This window comes from Marmota marmota, unplaced genomic scaffold (genome assembly GCF_001458135.2).
Source record: "Marmota marmota marmota unplaced genomic scaffold, marMar, whole genome shotgun sequence".
In the NCBI taxonomy this organism is placed as follows: Eukaryota; Metazoa; Chordata; class Mammalia; order Rodentia; family Sciuridae; genus Marmota; species Marmota marmota.
The window spans coordinates 11,713,838-11,719,539 of NW_026000000.1; the positions used below are offsets into that span (position 1 = coordinate 11,713,838).

A 5,702-nucleotide genomic window follows, 5' to 3' on the forward strand; every position below is an offset into this window, starting at 1 on the left:
GACCCTTCTGAAGTCCCATCAGAGGAGGTCTGGGGAGAATACAACAAGCCCCTGCTGAAGTTGTCAATGTCAGAGTTTTACCATGGAACTGGGCTACTAGTGTGCCCTGCCTGGGTGAAAGGATTGAAGTACACTAAGGTCATCCTTGGGTCCTTTCTTTTCTCTGTTCCAAGTACTCATGGCTCTGTAGGTAATGTACATTCAACTGCAAACACTTCTTATCACCGTAACTATGACTGTCCTGGTCTAAGCCACCTTCATCCCTCATCTGACTATTGCCAACTGCTCTCTCCACTTCATCCAGAACACCCTATAGACTCTTCTTCATGGCAGCAGGGACATATTAATATTTTAATCATCACTATAACAAAATACCTGAGTCTTGGTAGTATAAAAAGAAAAAAAGTTTTATTTAGCTTACAGTTTGGAGGCTGAAAGGTCAAGAGGAAGTGGCTCCACTGGTTCAGCCTCTAGTGAGGGCCCCCTTGACTGTTACATCATGGCAGATGTCAACATGGTGGAAGCACATGTAAGAGGAAGAAATCCAAGTGAGACAGGAGGGCAGAGAGTGGGGGCAATCCTTTGTGAGGGAAGTATCCCCAATTACAGAATCACCTTTTCCTACGTTCAATATCTTAAAGGTTCCAATACCTACCAATATTGCCACTCTGAGAACCAAGCTTCCAACATTTGAACCCTGGGGGGACATACTCAGGCATATCCCAACCATGGTAAGAAGCAATGGGATACTCATTGGCACCAATGAATCAGTCTAATTCCCCTGAAAAAAAATAGAGGTGACAAAAAGGAGGGAAGAACCCCAAATTCACAGGCAGCATCTGAGCAAAAGAGATGATAAGACATTCAGAAATGCCTCTAATTATATTGGAGATTTAAAATTATTTTTGGGCTGGGGATGTGGCTCAGTGGTAGAGTACTTGCTTGCCTAGCTTGTGTGAAGTGCCCTGGGTTTGATCCCTAGAACCACATACTACACAAGATTTTACATACAACAAAATTGGCTCTTTTTGGTATACAAGTCATTTTAAGTCTTGACAAAGCATAGTCATGTGCTCATCCCTACAAATCAAGATATAGGTATACTTTAATCCTTCTAAAGTTTTTCCCATGCTGTAGTGAATGCTCTCCCTACTACCAATACCTGGCAACCATTCATCCATTTTCATCTCTATAGTTTTGCCTTTTCTACAATGTCATATAAATACATAGAAGTAGAATTATTCGGTATGGATTTTTCTGTTTTTTTTTTTCCATTTAACATAATACTCTGGGAACCATTCAGGTTGTGTTTAATAACAGCTCATTTCTTTTTACTCCTGAGTAGTATTTCATTGTATGGATATATCACAATTTATCCATTCATCCATTGAAGGACTTTTGGGTTAGTTTCCAACTGGGACCATATTGGAGATTTTAAGATATCTCTTTCAGGAACTGATAGAATATAGGACTTGATTCAGTAATAATATGGAAGGTTTGGACTTGATTAACTAACCTGATCTAATTGATGCATACAAAATATTCACTCTTTTCAAAGGCACATCAGGTATTTACCAAAATAGAACATATTCTGGGCCATAAGAAATGTAAAAACAGATTTTGGAAAATTGAAATAATGCAGAATGCCCTCTATAGGCTGTGTGACTAAATTGGAACTCAATGACAGGAGGATACCCAGAAGATTCCTTAATATTTGTACAGTAAGCAATACCCTTCCAAATAACTTATGGGACAAAAGAGAAGTAAAAATGAAAATTCAAAAAAACATCTTGAGCTACATGAAAATGAAAAAGATTGTGAGGGATCATAAAGCAGTGTTTAAAAGGAAAATTTATAGCTCTAAATGTGTGTAGTAGGAAAAAAAAAAAAGACTGAAAACCAATGAACCTGGCTTCCAATTTAAGAAAGAGCTGGGCATGGTGGTGCCACCTAAAATCCCAACTACTTGGAGACTGATGCAGGAAGATGCCACGTTTAAGGCCAGACTGGGCAAATTAGAAAGAATGTGTCTCAAAATAAAATTAGAAGGGCAGGGGAAGTACAATCCCAAGTACCTCCACAAAGCAAAACAAGCAACACAACAAACCAACCAACCAAGATATAAAAAGAAAGGGGGCTTAGTGGTAGGACACTTGCCTAGGATGCTCAAGGACCTGGGGTTAATTGACTTCTAGTGCTTAAAAAAATAAAAATAAAAATAAAAAAGAAGAAAGGAAAGAAGGGAGAAATGGACAATATATAAACCCTCAAAATAGAAACAAAGACAGACTAATCAAAGAAGAATGTCTCCAATAGCAGAATGAAAGTAGAATACCATTACAGATTCAACAAACATTCAAGGGATAATATGAGGATGTTATAAACAGCCTGTCAGTAAGTCTGAAAGTTTAGACAAAATGAACAAAATCTTTGAAAAACTCAATTTACCAAAAGTGACACTAGAAGAAGTGGATAAACTGCATAATCCTGAATCTATTAAAACAAACCTATCATTAAAAACCTCACAGTGAAAATCTAGGTGCAGATGCTACTAATATTCTCACTGAACAGGTGTATTCTTATTGAAAATTCAGTAAGCACAAATTTGATTTTATCTATGTATGTTATGCTTACAATTTTTTAAAAGTTCACTTAAAATGAACCCACAGATAATAAGGGGAATGATGGATGGGTGTATACATGAAACAAAATTGGCCATATAGTAATATATGTTGAAACTGGGCCACTACTATTACTACTGCTACTACTACTTGCAGTGCTGGGGATTGAACCCAGGAAGTACTAGGAAGTACTCTACCACTGAACTCTCATCAAAACACTCCACTAGCTCCACAGCTCCCTCTGATTCAAAGCCACAGTGGGTTGATGGCTGACAAGGTCACCTGATCTGCCACCTTAGAACATTCTGGAATCTCTTCTCTACCACACTTTCATTTCTACTGTGGCTTCTTCCAAGGCACACTTCACTTCAGAGACTTTGCACTTGTTTTTGTTGTCTCAAATATTCATTTTTCAATCCAGCATGACTTGACTCATTCATGAGGTCTTGGTTCAAACCTCACCTTTCAGCAGACTTCCAAGACTACCAAAAATCAAATCCCCAACCCCAAAACTGCACTCCCTATCCTACCTCCCTGCTGTGTTTTCCTCCAGGGATCTGCATCATCAGGTGAATAAATTATTTTCTAGTATTTTTAATTTACTACCTACTTCCCACCAGAATGCAAACTCTAACCAGACAGTGACACTTACACCTGTATCCCAGTGTCCAGACTGAGACCTGGCATACAGTAGGCGTTCCAAAAACATGTACTGAGTGAATAAGAAGGGTTCCCAGCCTCTTCAAGAAGGTATTGTTGGGTTTCTCTGCACCTCCCACACAGACCCCTCCACATTGTGGCTTCCTGGTCCTAGACCAACATGTTCCACACTTGCCTAAGTCTGGCCTAGGTGCAAGAGTCACTCTGGATGTCCCTTCAAAGGGACAGGCGGTTTCAGCAGGAGCCCAAAGACATGAATCTTGTCTTTAGTGGTTTTGTAAATATAGGGGCCACAGAATCTCTCAAGGTGACTTTAGACTCTTGATCTGCCACGCATCAGCTCTGAGGTCGTGCATTTCCCGGAGCATTAGTTTACTTATCTGACCAAAGGGAACAAAAAACAACACCAACCTTTTTAGAATGATTATGATAACAGGGGGAATAACTCCAGAGACCAGGATTTGCCCTCGGAAGCGTTTTCACTGTCAACTGCCACTGATAAAAATTTTGGCAGCTCCCCGGAGTTCCCAAAGGTTTTTTTTTTGTTTGTTTGTTTTAAGGAAATGGCCACATACCTTTTGGGGGTTGCCTTACCCTTTTCAAGTGAAAACCTGGCCCGCCCTCTCTCACCGGTGTCCCTTCCCCGCGCCCTCCCTCTAGTTGCACCTTCGCCCCGCACCCTCCCTCTCCTCGCCCCGCGCCTGCCCGCTCCCTCCCGCACTCGTGCCCGCCTGCTCCGTGCCCGCTCGGTGCTCGCTCCGCGCTCTCTCGCGCTCCCCCGCGCCGGCTGCGGAGGGAGCTGCTCTGCCCGCAGCTGGCGCAGCGCGGGGGCGGCCGCGGGTGGGCGGGTGCCGCGGGCCCAGGCGCCGAGCATGAGCCGCCGCCGGCGCCGGCCGCGCGCTGCTCGGGGCCCGACTGCGGCGCGAGGGCGGCGCGGGAGCGACGCTGGCCCGGACCGAGGTAGGCAGCGGCCGCTTATTCTCCGTCCCTCCCTCCGGCGGGTCCCCTCCGGTTGCCGGCGCGGACAGGGCGGGGCGTGCGCGGGCCCNCCGGGTCGGGCGTGGCGGGAGAACACGGCAGGCGGGCGTAGGCACCGCTGGCAGGTCCGCTGCCCCGGGCCTGGCGTGGGGGAGGGGGCTGGGGAATCCAAGGAGCTCGGGGCTGCGCAGTTGGAAGTTTCCATTTGCTCTTTTGCGTTCTGGGCCCCGTGGTGACATCTCACGCACTCGCTGTTTGGCGAGGAATTGGGGTGTGAGTACCGCATTGGAGAGGAGAGAACCGTGGCCTGAGGAGATGCTCCCTCTCCCCAGTGGATCAGGGTCGTTTGAAGGACCACACTCTTTGCCCTGGGCCTTGCGTGGGATCAGGGACTGGGGCAAGGTGCGGCTGGTTAAGGTCTGTGCGAGAGTGTGCGTGGGTGCGCGCGCGCGCACACGCGGTGCGGGGGTAGTCCTGTTTGGGGAGAGAGGCGCTGGCAGGTTTCTGCACCCGGCATTTCTAACTGCCCCAGAGCGCTGGAGCTAGTGGTATTTATGGGGAGGCTGGGGGTCTGAGAGGTGGCGGGGCTCCCTCTTCTCCTGTTAGGGGTGTGAACCTCCCCCTTTGGTTCACCTTCCCTGCTACTGTCATTCTTCCGCTATCAGGAAAAGTGAAGGACCCAGATGGCCACTTGCCCCAGGAGTCTAGGACCTTCAGGAAGGCGATGGTCTGCCCCTTCCCTTGAACTCCCCCACCTGGGTCTGGATTCCGTCTTGCCCAGCAAAGCCTGTCCTAGGTTTGGACCATTCTTTGTCCAGGCAGGGGTCCTCCAGAGCACAGCAGTAGCCGCTGTTCTGAGCAAAGCACTAGAAAGTGGGGAGACCAGTTTTGACTTAGGAACCATGGTGGGTTGCAGGCCCCTCGCAAACTGTTTCTTTGCCAGCAGAATGACACCATGTATCTGATGACCCCTGAAGGCAGTTCCACAGTGACATCCAGTGACACTGCTTTGGAACCTCAGGACCCCAGCTCCAGAAGAAGAAATTGAGTGGGAGGACATGGGGGACCTCAATTGGGTGGTCTGGGGACACATGAATGGGTTCTCTGTCCCTCTAGTTTTTGTCGTTAGGACCATGGATTGTAGTGTTCCAACAGCCCTCTTGGTGGTGGTCAGCCTGAGACAGGGGTGCTGCAGGGCTGAAAAGAATTCAGCAGGCTCCATGGTGAAGCTTGGAAGCTGTGTACTCTTAAATATGGCCTCCCTGGTTTGGGAGCCCATGCAGGTGTGCCAGTGGGCCCAGTCCAAAAGCCAGGCAATGAGTTTGTTTTTCTCTAGGAGGCATCTTTGAGCTGCCAGCCTGATGGCTTCCTTCCACCTGGCAAATCGTGGAAATGGAACAGTTCACATAGAGCAGAGGATTTTTTTTTTTTTTTTTTTTTTGG

General features: G+C 46.9%; 1 protein-coding gene across 3 annotated transcripts in view; it reads left to right on the forward strand.

The window, feature by feature from the left end:
* The first annotated feature begins 4,103 nt into the window (after positions 1-4,103).
* Positions 4,104-5,702, forward strand: part of Rasgef1a (RasGEF domain family member 1A) — a 79,431-nt gene continuing 77,832 nt past the window's right edge. For 2 of the 3 annotated variants that reach the window (XM_048807562.1, XM_048807560.1), the window contains exon 1: positions 4,111-4,241. The gene's annotated coding sequence lies outside the window, so the exon portion shown is untranslated. Of the gene's footprint in view, positions 4,242-5,702 lie in introns of all 3 variants that reach the window. The other variant, XM_048807561.1, reaches the window with a different exon arrangement.